This window comes from Thunnus thynnus, chromosome 11 (assembly GCF_963924715.1).
Source record: "Thunnus thynnus chromosome 11, fThuThy2.1, whole genome shotgun sequence".
NCBI classification, from domain to species: domain Eukaryota; kingdom Metazoa; phylum Chordata; class Actinopteri; order Scombriformes; family Scombridae; genus Thunnus; species Thunnus thynnus.
This window is the reverse complement of record NC_089527.1, coordinates 19,749,478-19,761,946: the sequence shown is the minus strand read 5'-3', so window position 1 is coordinate 19,761,946 and position 12,469 is coordinate 19,749,478.

Below are 12,469 nucleotides of genomic sequence, written 5' to 3'. Positions count from 1 at the left end.
GTGTTAACATTTTTTCCACATTTCACAGAAGTCTTTCCCTCTAAAAGGGTTTGATGAGAATATATCTCAAACACTCTGACACCACCTGGTTTCCTTCCATCATCTGAAAAAGCAGCAATGTTGAGACGCTGCACACAAGGAAGACCTTCTTCTGTTTGATGCTGTGGTGCCTCCCTTGGTCTCATATCGTACAGGTGGCTAATCCCCATCCAGTCTTATACATCTGCTTGGGAGGAATCCCCTGGTAGTCAATACTGCTGGGTGCTGTGTGCTTCCTCCTGTTTGGTAGAAATCATTCTGAGCAGAGCTGTACCACCCAGAAGACTGCTGTGAGGATCTCCCAGCTTCATTTGCATCTCAGCAAAATCTCTTCCGCTCTCTCTCCAAGCTGACTGTGTGATAGCTGTTGAAACTTACTTCATTTTAAACTCAAATTTTTTCCATTTCCCCCTCTATAGCCTGGTGTCAGACCTCCGAATTGCTTCCCACATTGCAGATTTGTTCAGTGATTCATATGGGATCAATCAGAATGTAGCAGATGTGATTAGGAATAGGCATGTCATCTTCCTACACAGCTGAATATCTACCTAGCTACAACCATGATTAATACCAACAGAGAAACTGCGACAAACATAGATGAGATTGAAGCAGCTGTACAAGTTGTAAGTCCACTTACAGATTTAAATTTACATATTTTGTACATACTAAATGTGAAACACTAACTGCACTTAGAAATCACTTCTGCAGTTTCCATGTCAACTAAAAAGGATTTTGATGAGACCAATGTGTCTCTCACTACTGATTGGTTAGGAAAAAATAAAACCAAGTGACCCTCCAACAAGAAATTGGCTAACATGAGCACATCAGGCTGAATGAGGTGAAACGAAATGTCAATTTAGCAATTTAGTGTCATTATCAGGCTATTTAGGCCACTTAAGTCCCCAATTGTGTCTCAACTTGGTCTTGACAGGATGTGATAAGGCCCCCAACAGAACCTACATCAGTCATCATAGTGAATACAAACCCTAACCTTTGCTGTTACCTACCTACAGAAGCTACTGCAGCTTCAGTAGTTTTGGCTAGCAGTTGCTTCCTGTCCACAGTCCCAATCTCCTTCTGCATTCAAGTCATGGAGAGCAGGAAGAGATACCACTTGGCCGCTACAAAGAGTTGCAGGACAGTCATTGAGGATAAGTGAGGAGGGCTACCTCTTGGGCCAGGTAGCACTGTCTTCCTCCCAACACAAAGCGCATTGGTGTTTTGCAGGAAAGTCACACTCAAGCAAAATGTTCAAATTTAGTCACTGCTCCTTGTGAATCATTCCAGCAAGACTACTGGGATCAAATGGCATGTGTTTTTGTGTTTTTTTCCAGACCAGCCTGGTCTGAATATGTCAGTACCTTTGTCACTGAAGATGGCTAGTTCTAGCCTGGCAAAACAGTCACTGACATTTCTGCATGTTTGTCCTCCTTCTTTTCAGTTGCACAAGCAGGAGAGGTCTTTGTGTTCGGATTTCACTCCACAGAAACTGCTGTGTTGCACAGTTTTAATCAACTATGCTTCAGATCTCTTGTTCGGGATCTCAGGAAACGGGCAATACCCTGTCAAAAACTTGTGAAAGATAAAACAACTGTTAGCATTCAGCGACTACAGCTGCCTCGAGGTGCAAGGGAGATGCAAAGTAACAGTTGTTTTATCTCACCTAAAATGACAATCTGCTCACATTTTAGTACCATAGGATACCCATTTAGCTTAGAAGAGTGGCAGAAAACCCTGGTTCATATTTTCAAAAGGACAGATAAAGACAGAAATTGTCTGAAAAAATAGATTATAACAGTAAGGCAGAGGCTAGTGGAGGAGAGGCCAGCTTGGAAAAGGGGATGAGACAACTTTGACACAGAAACATGACTTTAGTATAATTTCTGTCAACAGTTCATTTTCAGTTGTTTACAGTTCATGCATTTTGGACTAACAAAAAGGGTTTCGTCTACAGACTTTATCTGTCCTGTGTCTGGTTTAAGACATTGTACTAGACAGTTTGTTTGCTTTTTATATTTGCTGTTTTAACCTGAGTATGGTATGGGTATGTCTCCAGTGTCTTTCCTCCTCCTCAGTAATTCTAAACCATGCTTTTGGACTTAAGTTTCAATGGGCCTGATGTTTTGTAGCTGAGCAGCACACAGACCTGTCACGAAGCCTCAATACAAAAAAGAATAAAATTATTAAGACAGTGCTTTTTACACTTTACCTATGAAATTGCTTTGTCAAACACAGAGAGCATGAGAGTGACAAAGTTATCATGATTCATCCTGAATTATCATAAAGCACATAATGTTTAGTATAACTGAATTACTGATAAGGATAGTGATTGTGCAAATAGACAACATGACTTACATGGAGGTTCTTCTTTAAATATGATGGTGATATGGTGAATATTTAAATACTTAAGTATTCATATACTGTAAATACTCTACCTAACCTGAAGAGAGAATCAAGCTTTATTTGAGACAGGCTGTTATTAAAGAAATGAGCAAGAACAAGAAATACGAGAACCTGTTAGTGCACAATAATAAAATAAAGTATATACATATAAAATGTATTTTTTAATAAATCCTTGGCGGCATGGATTTAAAGAGGACAAGAACCAAAAATTGAATTTGAAGATGACATGGTTTTAAAAAAGACCAGTTCCTCTAAAGTATGTTTCGGCTCTGCTTCCTCTTCGTTTTGCCTCCCAACTCATTTTAGATATTTTTTTCGATCACTGATGCAGAGTGGAAGAGATCTGTTGGGGGAATCACGATTTAATAGATCTTGGGAAGTGTGTCCCAGCTGCTCCTCGATATCCACCTTCAGCCACCTGATGCTGCAGCTCTTCCGTATGTGAGCTAGTAAAGAGAGAGCCTGCTTTCCCTTTGTGGTCTGTTTGTGCTGTCTAGCTTGCTGAGGTGCTTTATCCACCTTGATGAGACAGGCCAGAGGGCTGAAGGACCTGAAGATAAGGTCTCAGTGGGGTTCATTAGGAACCAGACTCCCCTTGGCATCACTCACTCTTCAGCAGCATCATTAGTGTTTCTGGTAACATATAGTCAAACGAGGTACAATGTCCTTGTCTGGTGAAAGCAATTTAATGAGAATGAATTACAGAATGGTTTACATGAGTCAGCCTAATAGTTGTTGTGCAGCTTATGAGTTTATTTTAAAATGTCTTCGTGACTCCAGCTCCCCTTTCCTCAAGTCCCTGCAAAGTTGAATCAAGAATGACTTTCAATGAATCCTAGGCAGCATCATGAGGATGCTGGATCTCAGTGGGGAACAGACAGGGAAAGAAAAATAAAATCAGCTTGAAAACAACCCCCTGAGTTTCGCAATGTAGGTGTATGAATTAAATAGACGCTGACTCATTGTTACCTGTTCTCAGCCCTCTACGCCAGGGGCTCAGAGGCACAGACATTGCAGCTGTGACACAGCACACTGTGTTTGTTTCCGGCTGAGATCCTCTACATCAGTATGTCAAATGTCAAGATGAAAGGGGGGTGCTGTATGAGTCACACCACCACCACCGCTCCCAGACTGCAGCTCAGCCCCTGGGGTGTCTGTATGGGATACAGCAGTCCATGATAAAAAATTAAAAAAAAGAAAAGCCCATGTCTGCCCTGTGCACGCTTACACCAAGAGATGCCAGTTCATGAGGGTGTCATCCTGAGTAATGGAGAAACACCCTGCCAGCGCATCAGTTTTGAAGATGAAGGAGATTCCAATGTACAGACCAACCAAAGGAGCCTTTAAAGGTGCAGTGTGTAGAATTTAGTGGCATCTAGTGGAACGGACTTGGCAGAAATGGAATATAATATTCATAAGTATTCTTTAATTAGTGTATAATCACCTGAAAATGAGAATCATTGTGTTTTTCATTACCAGAATGAGGCCTTTATTTCTACATAGAGAGCGGATCGTCTTCTACGGAGCCTGCCATTTTGCACCACCATATTTCTATAGTAGCCTAGAACAGACAAACCAAATACTGGCTCTAAAGAGGGCCGTTTGTGATTTTCGTGAGTTTCGTAGCCACCTTCTCCTACATGCTTGGCAGGGGAGGGGGAGGGAAAGGGTATTCAGTTGGTTGCAATCTGCAACCTCACCACTAGATGCCACTAAATCCTCCACACTGGTCCTTTAAATTGCTTTAATCCTCTCATTGATCACTGGAGCATTAAAGTCTCATTGTGGTCCAGACATGGGCTGAAATGTGTGGAAATTAGGCTTTTGTACATGTTCAGCCCAGAGGAATTGTAGAAATTAATAGGGCAAGATGTAAAGGGCCAAATTACACATTTAGAGGAAACGCTCTCTTTTTTATCACAATGAGGCAGAGCGGCACACTGTATGCCATCATGTCTAGGTTAAAGGATGGGTTCACAATTTCTCAAGTTTGTCCTAAAACAATAGTCAGGTGCCCAAATGAACACTGACACATGTTTTTCTTTTTGTAATCATTCCTCTTGTTCATACTGGCCATTAAGAGATCTCTTAATGCACTTTCAATGTAAGTGATGGGGGACAAAACCCACAGGAATGTATTTAAAAGTTTATTTGAAGCAAATATGAGGCTTCAGCCACTGAAATAAGTCAAATCAAGTCAACATCTTTCAAAGTTAGTCTTTTTAGTACCATATTCCCTCTTTTTGTTACAATCCTTCCACTGGAGATTAACAGGAAAAAAGACACAAATGGGGAAGTTTTTACTAAAAATAGTGTAACTGTGGAAGATATCCACTTTGTTTGACTAACTCAGACAACTCAGACTTTTATTTCTCAAAACATGGACTGTGGATTTTGTTTCCATCACTTACATTGTAAGGGTGTCTTCTAATGGTATAGTATATTATGCTGTACCTTCACCACCTCTGAAGAGAGCACTCCTGCTGTTATCAGCCCACACACTCAACGCCCCTCTGATGTTTCATGTCTTTTTATATGGGAAACAATGTTGATGTACAGGAGGGAACAAACAAGCCAAGCTAGGACTGTCAGAGGACCTAATAGCTAGGTGTCATGGCAACCAGATGGCAACACGAGATGTCAATTTCACAGTCTAATTTGCAGCTGTAACAGGAGTATGTGCGGGGGACGATCTGTACAAACAAAGAAAAATTCTTTGACTGAAGACTTGCGTTCATGTCATAATCCATGTTGCTATTATCAGCAACTGGCAGCAAAGAGTGAGTTTACCTAAATGACCAAAAAAAACCCAACATATTTTGTCACTTTGTCATGTGAGGGATATTTCTTCAGTAGCAAGTAGTTTCAATGAAAAGTTTTGAGAATGAGGTCTATGAGATTTTCAGACTAACTAGGACATTATTCCTGGAAAGATACGTTACTCTGGACTTTTGTAATCCATCATTTTTTTGTACTGGTATGCCAGCAGAAATCTTTCAACCAGATATCATAAAAAAAATGGACAAATAAAACTATCTAAGAACTATCTGCATGTCTAGATGCCACCAGTAAATGATAAAATATACATATCTGTATTTTGGGTGAACTGACCCTTTAGGAATGTTAATCCCCTACTGTTTGAGCTGCAGAATGGTATATGCACAGAGTTTGACACTAGAAGACTTTTTTCTCATTCATCCACTGAAAGTAGGAGGTTTCTCTGTGCTCACCTTGAATCTGGGTTCAAAGCGTTTACCTGTGAGCATTATTTGTGACATCACAACAGTGACAGTTTGGAAGCCAATCCTGGTTCGATTGTCAATTTTCCCAAGTGTGATGTGGAAACTTGGAGTCTCCAGAGCACAGATTTGAAGGTGGTAATTATACTTTTTTATTTTGTGGAAAAATTATTATTATCATTATTATTCCAAACAGGGTATTTTTAATATGTTTTAAACCATTTAAGGAGAGGACCTTTAAATGATTTGTAGCCACTGACACAAGAGCTTCAGGATTTAAATAAACCATCTCTGCTTAGCAAAAAAAGATGCAATATGTTATCTTGTGAGCAGGAAACACACCATACAATACACACACACACAGTCTTAACAAAAATGTAATGTTATATGTTTCACAACAGATGTATTCATGGAGTTGTACAGATTCTACTGATGTTATTTCATCTACCTCCCACATATGTTTTGGTGACCTGTCTGTCTGTTGGGCGGAAGTTATTATCTGCAATTATGAATGACTCGTACTGTGTTTAATTGTATTTTTCATGCTTAGATGAACACTAATGCACAGCAATGTATAATACTGTTATGTAAACAAATTACTAGAGAGGAGCCAAGCCTGCAGTCCCCAGAACAGTGATTCACTAAAACCGAACCAAGAGAACATTTTGCAGTTATATCATTGCAATTGTGTAATTGACGCACTTCTGCATCCTTTGAGTTTTAAGGGGCCAAATCTGTTTCCTTCTCAATGCACCTTGGAACAAAGTTGTAACAGAGTTTTTCCTGATTTCTCAGTTTTCCCACATGATTATCTTAAATGAATAAAATACATTTTAAAAGCACTCCTTCAGAGATGGAGGAAAGCTGACAGGAGCGTTCACAGTTTCATGCAAAATGTCCCTGATGGATATTTCTGTTTTGTTGTCATAACCTCTCGACAATTGTGGTGAAATTGTTCTCACACATCCCTGGGCCCAAATATATACCATCTGTCTGTATCATGTGGTCCCCTGAAATTATAAATAGAAATACTAATTGGATGAGTTTATAAAACAGATGAAGGATTTGATGTACTCCTAGTCATGGGACTAGAAAATACTCCCAGACTGACATTTGTTCAAGTTAACATAAACACAGAAAAAACACATGGCAACATAGCAACACAGTTTTGCTCCACTTAAAACTGTTTTCAGCTGCTATATAAATACACTAAAGTGACAAATTAAAAAAAAAAGTATTTAATAAATGCTACTAAATGTAGTATAAAAGTCTGCAAGTTATGTAGTTAGGCAGAGAATCTCCAGTGTATTTCCCTGGAGGAAATTATTTCCCGCTGCCTGTGCATTCAGTAACAGTGGGGAGAGCATTTTGTCTTTGCCTGTCTCCTGATTTTTAATAGAGCATGTGATGAGCCCCCCACCTCCCCCCGCTGATTTCCTTCTCTTGTGGAGGTGGAGGGCTCAGTGGGAGCTCTTCGACGCTCATGTCTGAGAGGAGAAAGCCTCAATCTTGAGCCTCGGATGGTCTCTCTGTACAAAACGGATTCCCACCCTCTGCTTGATCAGCTGTAACAACTTCCCACCTCTCAACCCTACCGGCAACTTGCACATTTCAGGGATGTCACTGTCACATATCTATTCAGGAAAGATACCAAGATGTGAAATTTCTCAAGACAGACGTAATCAGTGCACTTGCTGACAATAATGATGAATCCAAAACATCATATCATTGGTTGGCTCTCTAATTAGCAACTGAATGTTTCAGATTGAGACTAATAGGCTATGATTTGATACACTAACTGTACCTTATAGGCTTTAAATATCTGACAAGTAACGCGTTTTATGAGATGAACGTGATTTATTGTGTTGGTCTCATTTACGGTTTTGAAACTGTCATCACTTTTCCACTCTTGTTTTATTACCAGAGAAGAATAGATGGCCGTATGGGAGCTGCAGGGGCAAAGAGTGAGTAAAGACTATTAAAGAATAATCAGGAAGGTGATTGAACATAAAAATGAACACGAATGTTGCTTATCTTGGTAGATTCCATCTGTAATGAGATGTCAATTAAGTTTTGATCATTGCATTACAGCCTGTCACACACACATACACACACACACTCACTCAACCCTCTTTTCCCTTTTATCAAAGTTGCAATGGTAATAAAATATATGCAACTCTGGCATTTGCAAATTGAGTCCAAACAGAGCAGGCGGCATGATTTTAAGTGAGCCAAACCTAGCAGAACAGGCAATTAACTATAGTTAGGGCACAACACAGACAGCTGTGTGTGTGTGTGTGCGTGTGTATGTGTACCAGGTATTCCTCATGTTGTGGGGACATAAATCTGTGCCTTATGGGGACAAAAAACAAGTCCCCTGAAGGTAAATCATTAATTTTAGGGTGAAGACTTGGTTTAAAGTTTAGGTTTAGGGTTATGTTAAGATTAAGGTCATGGTCAGGGTTAGGCAAGTAGTGGTTATGGTTAAGATTAGGATAAGTCTCCAGGAAATGAATTCAAATCAATGTAATGTCCTCTGAAGTGATGGAAACATGACCATGTGTGTGTGTGTGTGTGTGTGTGTGTGTGTGTGTGTGTGTGTGTATATGTGTGTGTGTGTGTGTGTGTGTGTGTGTGTGTGTGTGTGTGTGTGTGTGTGTGTGTGTGTGAGGCTGACTGGAATAGTGAGGGTTGGAGAAATGTAAAAGTCTAGCTCTAGCTCTAATGACCTGGTATTCAATGTTAGTGGGAAACAGTAACAGGGCAGGAGATACAGCAGCTGCTGCAGAGATTAAAATAGAAATGGAATCTCATTTCCATCTTCCACCCCCAGAAAAGATATAGTGTGGAAATGTTAAAAAAAATGTGTTTCAGGTGGCTGTCAGGTATGTTGAATAGACCACTGGATGATTATATGTCAGCTTGTCAAGGTTAGTATATAAATGATCCCGCAGATAAGCATCTAAGTCATTCTTGACCTTGGAAATAGTAGTTTGACATAAACTTTATGTCTAACTGTTGAGGATTAAAATTCTAAAAAAGTGCTATGACAGCTACTGAGCTTGCACGTCAACAGATACAGATACATCTCCATGACAACTAAATTGAGTTGGGATGGTTTTGTCAAAGTAGCAAAAGAGTTTCAAATACATTTGCTTCATTCAGAAAGCTAACATGAGCTTATAAAACCAAGAACATAAATAGTGAAACCCTATCTGCTGACATAAAATTGATAGTAATTGATACCAATGTCAGTATTGTACATTTCACCCTCCCATGTATTATCACTTGAATCGTACCACTGCATCAACATTTTGTGACTGACAGTGTCTCAATATTATAATCACTATTTCTTTCCATGTGTGAGTGATTTCGGATGCTTGGTGTATTTTATGCTGTGTGGTGTATTTTAATAGATTAAAAGATGTTCATGGACTCATTGGAATATAAAACCTCCTAAGATCATACACGAGACCGGCACATCTGGGAGCTTTGGCTTGCAACACGTCCCTGATAAAAGACTGTAAATTGATTAGTCTTACTTAGCTGAATAAAAGCCTATTTTTATGTATATAATGGTGCCAAATGACTCTGCCTACATACTCAACCTTAAGTATACATTTTTATATAAGTGATGTTATTTATGAGTTTTGTGAGTTAATACAGATACATCAATGGACAGGGCAGGATTTCATTTAGTGGATCAAGTTTCAGAGGGATGTGATTTTGGACCGTGTTGTTTTTCCATTTCTTTCATGGGTGATTTGAGCCTTTAGCCCAGAGCTACAGAAGAAATCTAGAGGCCTAAACTTAGCTAATTTATTTAAAAAGTAAAAGTCAGCTGATGTAAATATAAATAAGATATATTAGCACTAGTTGAGTCAGATAAATGTACAATTAGCTGAACTGAAATCAAATTGCTTCAAGAAAATATCAAAGAAAAAAGTACTCTAAGAATATTATTTGTGTTCAAGTGTTTCTTCACCCTGTGGTGATCAGTGTGAAGTTGACTCGTGATTCCTTTCATCATTACATAACTGGATAAGAAATCACTAAAAACATGGCACAAAATCTCAATTGCTTACATAACTAATCCAAAACAGCATTGTCTCTTTTCTGTTTTCGCTTTCTCGCCGCAGCTCTTGCTCATTTTCACGCTCTTGCTGAAATGTTCATCTTTGCCTTAGTTCCAAGTCAGTGAATCCAGAGGGCTTGTGAAACTGCCAAGACACCGAGTGTGATTTCTACATCTTCAGTCCCCACACCACTAGGCGTAGGAGACTTCTCTTCCTGCCAGTATGAAGGTGGGCGAGCAGCAGACATGAAATAGAGACAAGGGGGGAAAAAAATCAGAGTTTCAGCCTTCTACCATACTGCTTGTCTTTCATCCCTCAGTCCCTGCATGCAGCTACATAGAGGAGTGGGTGATGTGCAGGCACCGGTCCCAGCCAAAGCCCCAGGCCACCATCTACAAAAAAGGAGAGTCGAACCTGGGAATACAAAGCAACAGTTAGCAACAGGAAGGAGATAGGCTCTACACCCTTGTGATTATATAATGTAGACAACAGACTATTCATAGGTTCACTGATTTATCTATTTTCTGGGGTTTTGATACAGTGTGGTGCAACATATCAGGATTCATACAGCATTAATCCCCAGGCTAAAACATGCCATCAGTTTTCCCATCATACATAGTTCAGTTGCGGAACAATCCACATGTTGATTAGCATTACAGATCTCTTGTTGGCTATTACAGAGACGGAATAAATTTTCTACTTGGACACTGTTGTCTGTGTGTTTTTCTTTTGGGCAGCAAAAGTAGCATGATCATGCCAAGTTAATGTCACTGCTGCCAGGACTGCAGCTAAACTGATGGATTTTGAATGACCAAACCAGCATCAAACAGGACCAAAGTGACATTTTCAGGTATGTCAAAATACTGTTGCTAACTGACGTTAACAGTGCACTTTTCCCCGTAGAATGTTTGTTTCGTGGCTCGTTCAATAAGCTAAGATACAGGACAAGATGTGTGTTCATGTTTGCAAGTTAGATAAGAAGCAGATTTTAGTAGGAAAGCTAATGTGGGTTGTAGTTCAGAGTCTGTGGCTCTTGTGTTGTGTAGCAGGATGCTATCAGGCTCAGTGTGACCATCTGCTCTGCCTGTAATAGAACTTCATGATATGATAGCAAATAAAATACTTGAGCGTTTAGACTGTTTGTCTGACAAACAAATAATCTGAGGACATTACCTTGGGCTTTAGAAATTGCGATTGCCTTTTTTTTTTGACATTTTATATATCAAACAACTAATTGATTAATCAAGGAAAATAATCAGCACATTAATAAAGACAAAAAATGTTAGCTGCAGCCCTATAGTCTCACATGAGTAGTGCCATCCATTAAAGTGAGAATTGAAAACTAAAATGTAATGGCCTTATTTAGAGGCAACTACTATTAAAGAACCCCGGACACTTCTAGTTTACAGCAACACCCGTAAAGCTGAACAACAACACTTACTGCTCACTCTTACTACTACTGTCACTGTGTGTTTATGGAAAAAGTAACCACATAATTCCACTAGCAGCACAATTACTTTCAGAGTCTCAAAAAAGTGCCTTAACAACAATGAATACAAGAAAAAAAAATCAATACATAAAATTAATGAAATAAGAGAAAAGTTTAAGGAATCGAAAGTACATAAAAAATCTCCATAGTTTTACAATAAACAATCACAAACACTGCAAATTGTTTGGTGAGGAAGATGAAGCAATGGAACGATATAAAAAGGAATTCTCAGCAAAAACCTGTGTTTTGAATATCCCACTGTAACTTGTAGGAAACATACTGAGCATCTGGATGGACAATTCAGAAGTGGATCATGCTTTTCAGAGTTTCTATGGAAATTGGATAACCACTGACATCCGTTGTAACAGAAAAATCCATTATGTAGAAGCAAGTTACAAACATTTACAAGCTGCCTATCAAGCTTAAATCTTTGATACAGAAACATAGGTTTTCATGGGAGTATTCCTTTAAATTATTGCAATGTCTGTGACATTACAGACATTACATTACATAAGTAATCCGCTTACATCCACAGTAATCAGATTACATAAGCAATCAGATCGTGGATACAGGTGTGCATTATTAGGCGCTCCAGGCAGTGAGTGACTGGGTAAAACTATTCTGTAGTTAAATTACATTCTGTTAAATTTGGTGTACTGATGTCTGTGTGTGTGTGTCCATAGAAAATTGTGATTGTCAGCAGTAACGGAGAAATGGTATATTAATGATAATCTATATGCTTTGAAAGCTTAGTATCAGTCTAGCTCATCCGATGGTAACCTGAACAGATGGCATGTTCCAGTTAAGTGAGGCTGAGAAGGTAAAGGCCAGTCTGTAGTGATGGGAAGGAGAGAGCAGGTGGCAGTTTACTGTGAGGCTGCAGATTTAATTGTTTGTTTTACTCCTGCTAATTTTTTTTGTTGTTGTTGAATTTCCCTGGGTCCATTTTTACCTTATTCCTGCCTAACGATGCTTCTTAAGCATCCCCTAGTTCCCATTGCCATACCATCATCTGTCTTGTTGCTACACTGCTGCTGGCACTTGAACTCCATGGAAAACCAAAGTGCCCTCAAGAGGACCTTGGACAAAGTTTAGTGGTATCACGACCACCAACAATCATCATAGAGGGCAAAGCAGGCTGAATTTCATCTCTCTCTTCTCAACCACATTGTTCAAAGGTATTTTACTCATGACTCTTACTCTTTCAGCTGTTTTGCATAAGT